At 41.9% G+C, this 14,114-nt stretch overlaps 1 long non-coding RNA gene across 1 annotated transcript in view; it reads right to left on the reverse strand.

Moving 5' to 3' along the window:
• Positions 1-5,295: 5,295 nt before the first annotated feature.
• Positions 5,296-14,114, reverse strand: part of LOC119528879 — a 41,177-nt gene continuing 32,358 nt past the window's right edge. The window contains exons 2-3 of the long non-coding RNA XR_005215782.1: positions 8,242-8,360; positions 5,296-6,086 (exon numbers count right to left, since the gene is read on the reverse strand). This is a non-coding gene — a long non-coding RNA (uncharacterized LOC119528879). The remainder of the gene's footprint in view (positions 6,087-8,241; positions 8,361-14,114) is intronic.

The raw sequence follows: 14,114 nt of genomic DNA on the forward strand, positions 1-14,114 counted from the left end.
GGCCAACCCTGTGGGGAGACCTGGAGTGATTATCCATCACAGTGATCCCTCCTCAGGATGAAACAGCCTGTCCTTTATTCCCTGCCTCACTCTCTTGACACAGGCTGCCGGGGGAGGAGGGGCTCCTATTCCTTTGGGCAAGGGGGCTCTCTGCAGCTGAGACAGAGCCTGAAGGAGCTGGAGGTGGTCTGCTGACCACACTAACCGGCAACTGAGAAACAAGTCCTTCCTTGAAAGGGATCTTGGCTATGCATCCCCTTGTTTACCACAATGGAGTAATAATAATACCTACCTCATAGGGCTCTTATGAGGATGAAGTGCATCAGTATGTGGAAGAGTGTTTGCTGCTAGTGTGTACAATACTTCCGATGGCTAGAATCTTGGAGAATGATTTCTGGAATGTTATGGACTAAAGTGAGGGCTTCCACAACTCTCTTTCTCTCTCATTCCCCTCCTCCTCTGTGTCACTGCAAATTTCCTTGCTCAAAGTTCACTTGTTATTTGTTGGCAATTGAGGTGGCCTTGACTTCTTTGAATTTTAGACATTATGGGTGTTATATGTCACTAAGACAACCATAATGCAAAAATTGATCAGCTTTTGCTACCAGATGGTGAAATGTGAACAATGGAGCCACCCAATGCTAATGAAGGCCATTACTCTGCTTGGGGCCCCAAAAGAAGGTTGATTAAACTTGAAAGGGAGCAAACCCACCGTTGTGCATTGTGTCCTAATTTCCGACAGTGAGAGGGTAGGGGGCCCTGCGGAGCTGGCCCTCGTCTAGTAGCTGTGGGGTTTGGGGCATGCAGAAGGCCTAGCCTAGCTTTCTAGCTTCGCTGACTCCTGAAATTCCAGACTCTGGTGCCAGTCTTAGCTGGGTTTGACATAAATTCCAGGGGTTACAGAAACAAAGACTTTTGCTCTTTGATACTGTCTGGGGTTAATTTTGAGATTGAATTGGGTGGCAAAGAGCTCATTCAAGGAACAGAAGAGAAAATCTTTGCCTCCTGGGAAATAGTGATTGGAACTAGGGAATATTTGTTTAAAGAATGAATCTGGAATGAATCTAGACTCTAGAATGACTCTAGGACCCAAGATCCTGACTTTTGAGGCTCTCATAATCTCAAAGAGTCAGCACAAACTCAGAGAAACATACGTGCAAATACAGACATACAAACACGAACTTACACGTGAGCTCTGAGAATTAGAGGTCTGCCTCATAGCCAGGTGAGTTACTGAGGGTGATGTATGGAGTCAAACCTGGAGAAACACATCTGGGAAGACTAGGAGGAAATAAAACATTCTGAGGAATGCTCTGCAGGAGAAAGGACAGGATAGTTGTTGGAAAAGAGGGCTGCCTTGAGAATACAAGTTTGTGGGTTCCTGGTGCATAGGAATCATGTATCTTTCACTTCGGTGTTCCTGTGACTTGGAACAGCACCTGGTACACAATAGGTCTCCAAAAATGTTGGTTGAGGACAATTACTCAGGCTGCTGTGTGCGGGATGGGTTGGAGTGGATGGGGATAGAGGAAAGGAGGGAAGATGTGGTGGCAAAACAGGGATAAGAGATCTAGAGTGGGCATAATGGGGGCACTGGGCATGGACAAAGATAGCCTGAGGCACGTTGTAGATCTGTGTTTCCTGGTTAGGGTCTGTAGATATGGTCTCAGGGCTCAGCAAATTCTCTCAAAGATTTTGAAAATGCTCCATTTTCTTTTTGATCATCTGAACGATCACATTAAAACTGAATCCTGCCAGGCACTTTAGGTACTTGTGTTCTCTTTGTATTTGTAGTTGAGTGCTGGTACCACGTCAACACCGAAATGACAGCATTGAACTTTTGGTGTGCCGGTAGGCACGTCTGGCTGCTGGGAGGGTGGCCACTCCAAATGTCAAAATCACAATAACATTCCACACACACTGTTCAGTGGAAGATTGTTTACCCAAGAGCTTAAGCATTAGAAGTGCCCAAAGAGCAAAATTGGCTGAAATGATTTTAAGATAATTTTTCAAAAAAAAATAACAAAAAACAAAACATCTCTCTGTGGTAATAAAGAATGATTTGTTCTTGTGCATTTGTCTAGTGAGGGCCTGGGAATTCACATAGGGCAGCAGGGAGGTGGGGATGGTCATAAATGATCCCGGTGGCATATAACAAATTAGCTGAAGTGTTACATTGAAATTTGACAAATATGTATTATATATCCCATTTCTTGATCTAAATAATGGAAAGAAAAACCAAGCAGATACATTCGTGAAACACGGGCGGAGAACGTGTTTTTCCATCCTGGTGTTCTTTTGGAGTTAAGGCTCTAGAAAACGCAGGAATTCTGATCAAACCATATTCCAGAATGTGCCAGAAGATGACTCAGAGTGCATTTGTCAAATTGTTTTACCAGTTCCAGGGACAAAATTTCTTGTTTATAGTGAAATTTGCATTTGAAAGGAGCTTTCACAGAGTAAGATTTTGGTTTCTTAAATTGTTCAGTATACATTTTGATTTGATACCCAAGAAAATGAATGGCATGGCAGAGCAATGTACTCTTTTACTTATCAAGGGTTAATGAGAAAAGAAAAAAGGTGGATTTAATATGTAAAGAATATAATTCTAACAAATGATGTCTTAGTTCACTATATGGAGAAAATAGCTGTAGTTGCTGGAATAGAGAAGAAAGGTTGGAGATTGAGTTACATGTGGTACACAGCAGCAAGTGCTGGGCTCAAATGAAGTTGCCCAGGAGCAGTCAGTCCCACATGGTCAGGTTGTGAACAGCATTTTGGTTTTGGCATATTAACATTATCTGGTACATTCCGTTAGAGAGGCTAATGTTCCGGAATGTAATCCACAAGGGCAGTTATTTTTGTCTGTTTTGTTCACTGCTGTGTCTCTGGGACCTCTGACTTGCCTGGCACATAGTAGACACTCAATAAATAATTTTCCGGAATGAATATATCTGAATTTTACTGCTTTTGTACTGTTGTATTTAATTTTTAGATTTGTTTTTATTTTATGATTATAGAAGAACTTTATGTGTGAGGACTTAAAATCTAGTTCTATGTTGTGCATATTTAAATAAGGCTAAAAAGAAATCAAATTAACAATGGGGGTCCATGTGTATTAGTTAGGGTTCTCTAGGGAAACAGAATCAATGCGAGGTGTCTCTGACTATCAAATTGTAAAAGTGACTCATGCAACTGTGGGTATGCATGAGTCCAAATTCTGTAGAGCAGTCAGCAAACTGTCAACTCCAAGGAAGATGTCCGATGAACTCCTCAGGAAACGAGCTGGCAACTTCGACGAACTCCTCAGGAAATGAACTGTGATCTTCGACGAACGTGTTAGATGAACTCCTCCGGAAATGAACTGGCAACTCTGACGAACTCCTCAGGAAATGCTTCACTGGGCAGCTGAAGAAGTGAAGGTCCTCTAACTGTCTCGCTTAGAAGTCTTCAACTGATTAATTGGATTAAATCCAGCCAATTGCATTCTCTCATTGTGGAAGACATGCCCTTTGGTGAGTCACCAGTCACAGCTGCAGTCAATTGACTGATGATTTAATAAACCAGCCTGTTGGTTCATTAACCAGCCTCAAACGTCCTCACAGCAATTGTTAGGCCAGTGTTTGCTTGACCAGACAGCTGGGTACTATCACCTGGCCAAGTTGACACATGAACTTAACCATCACACCATGAAAGTTTTTATTTTTACAGGGGCCCATACCTCACTCCAGGCTGTAAAATGCTGTAATAAATTAGGAGTAATTGAGATACAAACTATGTGTTTTGTGTGTGTTACAGGACAGGAGAAGTAGAAAATGGAACAGGGAAAAGAGGGAGAAAAGGAGAAGACTGAAGATGAAGTCACGATCTTAAACCTCAGGAATTGTCAGGAGAGTGACACTGTGACTCCAGGAAGGGCCTGGGAGCGAGGCAGTGGGGTGGCGAGAAAAATTGAACACACCTGTAGAACTGATGGAACAACGGATACAATCCCTCACAAATTAATATTTTATTTCCTTATAGGTTCTTTTTAAAGCAGTCTGCTAATAATGTGTCTCCTAAATGGATTAACACTTGAGAAAGTAAGAAGTTCAACACAAAGACCTTTAAAAACAATCTTACAATTGACAATATTGTTAACTCCCACAAAGCAGATTTCTTGAGGTGAGATTTTTCTTTCTTGCATATATCATACCCTCTCTCACATTGAGCACACACTTGCTTGTGTGTGTGCTCACACATTGAGTCAGGGTTCTACTTTCTTTTTTTCTCTCCCACTTAAGTTAAAGAGAAAAAATAAGAGGTGATCGGCTTGCTAAGGAAATTATTCCAGGTGATTGTTGCAAACATCAAAAATCAAGGCCAGACACAGAACCACGGGTCTCCCTTTGACTAGTTTTGTTAATTTGTCCATGGGCTTAATAATGGTCACGATTCCATGTGCTGTCCTATAACCACTAATCTTCTGCATGGAAGGAATACTTTCAATGTGGCTGTGCAGAAAAAAAAAAAAAGGTACTTTATCTCTTTATATAAAGCTTGTGAAAAAAACAATTTAAGAAAATGTACAAATATGCACTGAATACATAAAATATCAAATAATCATTGAATAAGTGCCACATCCATGAGGTTTTATTCCTGGCAGGAAGATACATAAATTAAATCAGCATGGGCCTGAAATCTTTTCTTGAGAAACCTGTGCATTCCTTTCCTGTCACAATGACTAGAAAAGGCACTTTATATTCTACACCCCAAATAAAGCCTTTGGTTAAGAAATGTTAGCATTTTCATCTGCTTAAATCAGAGTGGACTGTGAAGGGTGGGGTGGGGGTATTATTTTTCATTTCAGCCATTCAAGAGAATTAACTTCCCAGAAGAACTTTTGTTCCTATAATAAACCTAACTAGGCCTACTTATTCACTCAAAGAAAAAAAAACCAAACCAAACCAAAACAATAAAACAAACTCAAAACTTGGAAGAGCCAAGAATCTGTCAGCCCCATATAGTGGTTGACCAAGCTCTGGTGTTTGGACTCTTGCAAGATTTCTGCAGGGCCAGAGGATTTTCAGAGTGGAGAAGAGTCTTATAAGGAAGCAAAACCTGGGGAGAGAGGACATCAAGCCTGACTCTGTTGCTAACTTGCTCTGCAGACAGGGGAGAAATCTTTAATCTCTGAATTGAATTTACTGGTTAGGATATTATAAAAAGCAGAACTACCCCCTCCCCTAATCAAGGGGAAGTAGAGATTGTTTCACAATTAAAAGCCCTCAGTAGAGGATTAGCAAGTGTGTTCCTGAAAGTTGGCTGTAAATTAATTTGAAAAATTGAATTAGGTTCTAAATAGATTGAAAAGCTTGGCATTTAGAGAACTTCTGTGTTGTATCCTTGGGTAAGATGACTGACTTTCATATTACGTAACTTTATGTTTTAATATCTTGGATTCATATATATTAAGAACCCCCAAGCCAGGAGAGAAAATGGGGTGGTGTAGTGGAGAGAACAGAGGCTTTGTGGGCAGTTCCACAGGTTTGAACTGTACTTCTCCCACTCACTGGCAGTGTGACCTTAGGAAAAAAGACTTAACTTCTCTGACTTTTTGTTCCCACAGTTGTAAATTCAAAGGGTTGATGCCGGAGGATTACACAAGATAACATAGACCGAGTGCCAGCCTGGTGCCTGTCTTCAGGGAGGCCCCCTCAGGAAAGCACAGTGACAAACAACTCTTCTTTCTCCTCACTTAAGAAATGAGCACCCCCAACCCTTTATTCAGTGCCATTTGTCCATTTCAGTTCCTTATGTCCTGGTATGCTTAATATTGTTTTACTTTTAAACTCAGTTAAGATTTGGTTTGGTCATAAGTAACAGAGACTCAAAATAGCAACAACTTGAAGAGGAGAGGAATTTATTTCTTTCCAGCAAAGTCTGGAGGTAGACAGTGCAATGCTGAGATGGTTATTCTGCTCATGAATTCTTTGGGACCCGAGAAACTTCTGTTTTGTTCCTCCATCATGCATGACTTTCGTACCAAGTTTATCTCATGGTTCATTATGGCTGCTTTAACTCCAGCCAATGTGTCTCCATTCCAGCTGACAGAAATGAATGAGAGAGAGAGAAAAAAAAATGGGTCTTACTGTCTTCTTACAAAGCATAAAAGCACTTTCATCTTACCATCATTGGGCTGAGCTTAAGCACATGGCTACTCCTAGCTGTGAGATAGTTTGGGGTGTACCCAGCTTACAACTGGGGTTTCTGTTACTATGGAAGAAGGGAGAATGGATACTGGGGATGACCTGTGGTCCTGCTGCAGATCTGTGTATAACAGTGATCTCAGTTACTGCCCATGTGCTAGAGGTTTCCCACCCCAAGCCCATACCAAGAGTTTCTTGTTTCCTGAACATGGTCACTGTCAGCAAAGCCTGATGTTCTCCTCAACTACGAATGGCTGGAATCTGGGTACAAGATAGTTTCATTGTCACTTTTTAAAAAATTCATGCATGTAGGGTGTTTTGGGTTCTCTTAAAAATTACTCCCCCCCCCCCCCCCCCAATAAGTTTAGGAATGTAGTTGACATCTGTTTTGTCTGCCTAGGGCCCTAGCAGTATCTCCTGTTCCTTGGGGAACTTCTCCTCCTGCAGTGCACGTGGCTTTGAGGTTGGAGCTGTGATTCATAGTGTTCTGCTTCTCTGCTTGCTGGAAGGAAGAGCCAGCAGTAGTGCCTCTGCCCTCAGACCATGTGATTGGCCCACAGCCAGGCCTATCTGAGGCCTTCGCAGGGACCATATACAGGACACTGGGGCAAGAAGCCCTCCTTTGCATTTGGGGTGTTAAACTGGAATCAGGTAGGCCTGGAGCTGCCCATAGCCATGCCCCTCAGTTCCTTAACACACACACACACACACACACACACACACACACACAAGCACAGAGAATGCTCATCTTCAGTAAAAGAACAGAAGTGAATGTGACAGTAGAAAGACGAAGGCAGAGCTAAGAAATAGGGCCAGAGCAAGAGTGAGCTCTGATATTGCTGGCATCCTTTGGGGTCCTCAAGGACAACTGTATCCCCAAACCCACAAAGTTTTTCTTTTTCTTTGTTTTTTGAGACCCTTTTGCTTAGACCTGTTGGCTTCTTGTCATTGCAGCTGAAAGAGGCATGGCAAATATATACCTCTCATTCAAAATCCATGAGAAAAAAGCAGTGCTCATGGGCCTGGCTATGATTCTGGGCTATTAAGTTAAACAGCTGTGATTAAAAAAACAAGATTTTCCAAAAGTAAAAATAATGTCATTTGTATATGTACTAGGAAATATATCCTTTCAGATTTGGAACAGGATTTGGAGCCTGGGTGCAAATCTTGGACGCTCCACTTCCTAGCTGTATGATTTCCGCAAATCACTGAATCTTCTCATGTCTGCGATAATGAAAAAACCTAACTCATAGGACTGTTCCGAGGACTAAATGAGTTAATATTTGTTTAAGCACTTAAAACAGTGCCCATAATAGGCCCTGCATAGGGATAGTGCTAATCTGAATCCTTTTGTAAATTATTGTTGAGGATTGAATCATGCCCACAGCAAAAGGCATGTTCAGGTCCTAACACCTGGTTCTGTGGATGTGGACCCATTGTGAATAGAGTCTCTTGAAGATGTGACTTCAGTTAAGATGTGGCCCAGCTGAATCGGGCTGAACTTTAACCCAGATTACTGGAGTCCTTTGTAGGTAGAATGCAATTCAAACAGAGATAAATGGAAGCTAGAAGTATAATGGAACCTGAAAGAGAAAGCAGAAGATGTTACCATGTGCATTGCTATGTGACAGAAAAGCCAAGGAACACCACGGGCCAGCCAGAAGATACTGACCCCAGAGCAAGCAAGCCTTCTAGCCTCTAAAACAGTGAGCCAATAAATGCCTGCTATTAAGCCAACCCATTATGTGATACTTGTTTTAGCATCCAGGAAACTAAAGCAATTACTGAGGTTTTTCTTTTTGGTGACTATAGTAAACAGCTAGAATTTTATTGTCTAGGGTTGCTTAAAACAAGGCAAATCTACACACTTTGGATGAAAATATGGCACAGTTTCTCCAATAGCTTGCGATAAAATTCCCCACATAAATACAGTACTGTGAATTTAGCTTTTGCCAACTTCTATCATTGCCATCACCTTTTCTCTCAGCAATATTTTCTTGAGTCTATTATTAAGAAGGCTGGGGCTTAAAGTCTTACATGCCTTTCTTCTTACCTTAATAAGAGCAGGCATGTTGGAGAGAGAATCACGAAGGCAGCTTTCTCTGCAGACAGTGTGCAGAGCTTCAGGAGTGATGAAATATCAGGATTCCAAATTAGCAGAAGATCCGGATCCTAGGGGAGTGAGGTTAAGAATAAGGTTACTTTACTCAAGTCCATATCTGACCAACTGACAATTCCTGGATAATGCTGAGGATGATGGCAACTGTGTGATGTCCTGGGGTTAAACATAATCATGGGTGCATCTTGAGAAGGAACAACAACTCTTGGTTAAATATGTGCAAAGTTTCTTGGTACTTGCCAAGGGAAGAGTAGCATGCAAATGCACACTTCAATGTCAATGCTTCTGCAAAGACTCACAGGCCCTGATGCAAACATCCAGAGGCACATCCCCATTCCTCTAGCCCAGGTCGGCGTCTCCCTAAACATTAGTAAAGTATTGCCCTGGCCTTGAACAAGAGCCACTTGTGATATTCCCAAGGCTGGTTGTTTTCAACTCTAAGAGACATCTTTCCTATTTTGACCTCTCTGTATAGATGTTTCCTTCCAAAGCAAAGTCCTGGTATGTTAGAGTCTGAGATGACTGTCGAGATCCCCTTGACCTTCTGCTTTATTTTACAGGTGAGAGAACAGAGGCTCAGAGCAGAGCCTGTCCAAGGTGGCACAGCCAGTAGCAGCATCAGGATGATGGTCAGGATGATGATCAAGTCTGGCTCCCAGAAAGATGGCCAGTCATTATTCATTAAAGCAGAAAGGTAGTTTTTCTCTGTGAATTGACTTGTACATGACATATTAGCGTTATTTACAGATTTCACTGAATCCAAGTGACAAATAATCATAGGCCAGCAGGGACAATTCAACAATTCACCCTAGGCTGGGTCTGCTGCTGTTGCCTGAAGCAGCAGAGCCAGCGATGTAACTGACTTGGCAGATTGACTTGTCACTGCTTTGGGGAAGTCTTTCCACAGACCACCGACTTGGTAACTGGAGTGTTTGCCATCAGAACAGAGGGTAACAAACTTCATTAGGTAAACCCAGACTGTACCCTACGGTATATGTAAAAGCCAGTGGTTGGTTACTAGCTTGTGACCAATAGTTATAGGCAGGAAAATGCTGTTCTATGCAGTTGGCATAAAGTCTTGATTGTATTTCCACACCTCAATGAACTCCCAAAGTTAACATGTTGTCAATGATTACTCGGAATTGATGGAGCTGCCAACATTTTTAAAATTTTTTAATTATTCCTATCATAAGCGCTGTGGCTCTAGACAACTTTGTAAGCTAGGATTTTGTTAATTGCTTGTCTGCTTGTGCTAGTTTGAAATTGTTATGGACCCCAAAACAGCCATGACCTTTTAGTCCAATCTTGTTGGGTGGAACCTTTTGATTGTTTCCATGGAAATGTGACTCACCCAACTGTGGGTGGGAACTTTGATTAAATTATTTCCATGGAGGTGTGACCCTGCCCATTCCAGGTGGGTCTTAATTAGATCACTGGAGCCCTTTAAGAGAGCTTATGGAGAAGAGGAGCTCAGAGAAACTGAGAGAGACGTTTTTGGAGAGAAGCTAAGATATGTAATCCAGAGTTTGCCCCCAGGAAAAGCTCAGAGCCATCACAGACCCAGATACTTGGAGACACTGGCAGATGCAGACAGAAGGATATTTGGAGATGCTAAGAAATGTGATTCAGAGTTTGCCCCAGAGAAGCTAAGAGAGGACTTCCAGATGCTTAGAGAGAAATGCCCCAGGAGAACCAAGCAGAGAGCTGAGAGAAGCTAAGAGAGACAGAAACCCAGAGACATTTTGGATAAAGCCATTTTGAAATGCAACACAAGAGCAAAGGACCAGCAGACGCCAGCCATGTTCCTTCCCAGCTGACAGGGATGTTCCAGATACCATCGACCTTCCTTCAGTGAAGATATCCTCTTGCTGATGCCTTAGTTTGGACACTTTCATGGCCTTAGAACTCCAAATGTGTAACCTAGTAAATCCTCTTTATAAAAGCCAATCCATTTCTGGTATTTTGCATAATGGCAGCATTAGCAAACTGGAACTCTGCTAAAGGGAGTATAGCTGAGGTGCAAGAGAAGGTATCAGTCAAAAAAATAATTGAGGTGTGAGTTTTATCTTGTTGAGAACTTTGGCAAACATGCATAAGGAGAGCAGAAGTTCTTTGATAATAGTTATTACTGAAAGTAGCTTTTAAAAGTTAGAGGATTGGTTTGTCAATGCTTTCAACCTATGTGTCCTTAATGTCTCCCTACACTTTCTACACATTCATGAGCATTCTCTCTCTCCTATCTTTAGTTTTTCCACGTTTCCTTTTATGATCTCTAGGTAGGAATCCAGGGTAGAGCCAAATGTCCCCATGGCCCCCAGCCGTGTGGCACTACAGTGTTGAACCTACTCCCTGTGCTTTTCCTCTACCCTGACTGCCTAGCTCTGCTGCTGATGAGGACATGTGGCATATGGCAGAGTTGTGGTAGGAGGCTCCTGAGTCCTCTCCTGAGATGTCATGTGCCCATCTGAGACCCCAGCAGAGGCTTCTGCAGATGCAGTGTGACAAGAAAAGGCCACACAGTCCAGTGGGTGGAGAGAGCTGTGTGCTCAGGGTAAGGTCAGCTCGGTTCTAGTGCTCATTTCTGTGTGGTCTTGGGGGGATCACTTCATTTCTCTGAGTCTTTTTCCCTCATCTGCCAAGAGACAAGGCTGGGCTGGGCCATCTTTAATTCCTTTTCAGTTCCGACGTTCACGAGTGAGGAGACACAATTTGATCAAAGGCATATCCAATTCTCTTTAATGAGACTCATGTTACTATGGGATTTCTCTCTACATTCTCAAAATAAATGAATAAAAAAAGAGATGTTTGTTTTGGAGTTACAGTAATTGAATGTGACTGCCTTTGGTATCATTCCGTCATCAGGGAGTTTACCAAGCATTAATGGAGGTGGGTAATGAGCTGAGGTCTCAATCTGATTTTCCATTTTAAATTGGATATGATTGGTTCATCTTTGACTTCTGTATCTGGAGCATATCAGATAGCAACAAGGGGCAGTCAGAATTCCACCCAAATCAGTTATTCCCATAGCAGGTGGAGTTGCACAACTCTCCAGTCAAGAGTGTCGTTATGGTAACCAGCAGGGGCTCTGCTCCAGACGTCCCCCCGTTCATCTGTTACAGGGAGCCACAATCACCCCTGCTCTCTACACTTCACTGAGTACATCCACAGAGATGAAAATTGTTGGACAAAACAACCAATTTTGCGGTTAAATACTAGTCATTGGCAAGAAAAGACAAAACTGATCAAGAGCTCTCAGTCATGAAATGCTGCAAATAAAAAAACAATTAATGCCATCCTGTGATCTGATTTGCATTATCATGTAAATCTAAGGGTCTCAGCTTGTTGGGGGGATGCACTGGTGAGTCTCCATCCATTTGGGATGTGTTAGGTGTATTAGTTGAAGGTAATCCATTTGCAACATTTTATATGAAAGACAGAACAGATTCAAGGTTATCCCTTTAATGTTTGTTTCTTTCTCATTTGCACTCCAGTGTTTTTAAAAGTGGGGAGAGAAAGGGGTTGAATATAGATAAGATACAGATGCAGGGTGTTATTCTGGGGTGTTCATGAGACTGCATCTTGCATATGAACTTATCTGATCTGGAATAAAAAAAAGTTGAAAGGTGCTGATCTGAAAGATCATCTGTGAAACAGTCTCATACACAACCTAGACTGAGTAAATATTAAGGACTCATTGAGTCCTAAAATTTGTAAATATAAACATCATTTATCACTGTGATCATTATATGTATGTGTATTTTCAGCTTTCCTTTATTATGCAAGGTATGCATGTTTATTGCAGAGAAAATTAGAATATATAGATAAATAAAAAAGTAAACCATAATCCAAGATGCAAGGACAGTAACCTATCTCAAAGAATTATCGTGATACTTAAATGAATTAATATAAATGTAAAGCAGGTACAACAGTGCCTGGCCCAGAGCAAGCAAGCGCTTCCATCAGTGTTAGCTATGATCATAATCATATATTTTGGTATATATCCTTTTGATTTCCCTCTCCAACTATTCCTCCCTCAATAGTTCCTAATTCAGTCAATGGCATTACCATGTTTTTCCAGTTATTCAGGCAAAAGTGTTACTCCTTTCTTTACCTAACACTGTGAATCCAGCATATTAGATAATCCTATATATTTTGCTTTCAATATATGTCTGGAATTGAACAACTTCTCACCAACTCCATTCCTTCCACTCTTGTTCAAGCCATAAGCACTCGGACTCCAGCAGCAGCCTTCAAGCAGCCTTTCTGCTTCCACTCTCCTGCCTGCTACAGACAATCCACACAGCAGCCAGCATCCTCTGCTGCTTTCCGACTCAAGACCCTCCAGTGGCTCCCATTACCCTGGTCCCTGCTACTTCGGCAACCTCATCTCCCACTGCTCCCACACTGGCTCTCTCCTATCTGTCCCCCCGGGCCTTCTTACAGTGTCTTGACCGTGCCTAGTGTGGGCTATCTCAGGGCCTTTGAATGTGGTGTCCTTGTCCCGGCAGATCCTGGCTCTCCCGCTCTCTCCTTCCGTTCTCTGCCCAAACCTCATCTCCTTAAGGGAGTTCTTCACTGGCCACACTGTTTAAAATAGCCCCTCTTTCGTTCTCTAGTTCTTTACTCTACCTTATTTTTATTTTATGTTTATTTCCTTATTGCCTTTCTTGCCACCCTTCTAAATTGTAAACTCAGGATGTGTGGATGTGGTGGTTTGGAATTGTATGTGCCCCAGAAAATCATGCTCTTAAATCTAATCCATTCTTGTGGGTGTGGAGCCATTGCAAGTAGGACCTTCTGATGAGGCTGCTTCAGTTAAGGCGTGGCCCCAGGTGGATCTTAATCCTCTTACTAGAGTCCTTCTTAAGAGAATGAAATTCAGACAGAGAGAAAGAAAGCCACAGAAGCAAGAAGCTAAAAGCACAGACACATGGAAGAGAAGGGAGAGAGCCACAGGCACGGTCATGTGCCTTGCCGTGGGAGCCGGTCCTCAGGGAGAAAGCATCGCCCTGATGATGCTTAGATTTGGACATTTTCACAGCTTCAAAACTGTTAGCTTGTAAGCTAATAAATTCGCATAGTTAAAGCCAATGTATTTTATGGTATCTGCTTTCAACAGCAAAGCAACTAGAACAGGTGGGAACTCTGGCTTTTTGGCTCATGGCTCAGTGCCTGGAAAAGCACTGGAACATAGAATGAATGAACCAACATCTTCTATATCCATGTATATATATATTGTAAACTCTATCCTACTGGACTGTTTGTGGTCCACCTTTTCACTCTATATTGTTTCATGTGCATTTTCCCTCTCAGTGAATAGACCCTCATGTCATTATTCTTATCAGTGGTGCAGTAGATCTTTGTATGGTGCATGGATGTATCATAAGTCATTTAAACAATGTCTGTTCTGGTTTGCTAAAGCTGCCATTATGCAAAATACTTGAAATGGACTGGCTTTTTTTTTTTTTAATCTTCATTTTATTGAGATATATTCACATACCACGCAGTCATACAAAACAAATCGTACTTTCGATTGTTCACAGTACCATTCCATAGTTGTACATTCATCACCTAAATCAATCCCTGACACCTTCATTAGCACACACACACAAATAACAAGAATAATAATTAGAGTGAAAAAGAGCAATTGAAGTAAAAAAGAACACTGGGTACCTTTGTCTGTTTGTTTGTTTGTTTCCTTCCCCTATTTTTCTACTCATCCATCCATAAACTAGACAAAGTGGAGTGTGGTCCTTATGGCTTTCCCAATCCCACTGTCCCCCCTCATAAGCCACATTTTTATACAA

This window comes from Choloepus didactylus, chromosome 3, assembly GCF_015220235.1.
Source record: "Choloepus didactylus isolate mChoDid1 chromosome 3, mChoDid1.pri, whole genome shotgun sequence".
Lineage (NCBI taxonomy): Eukaryota > Metazoa > Chordata > Mammalia > Pilosa > Megalonychidae > Choloepus > Choloepus didactylus.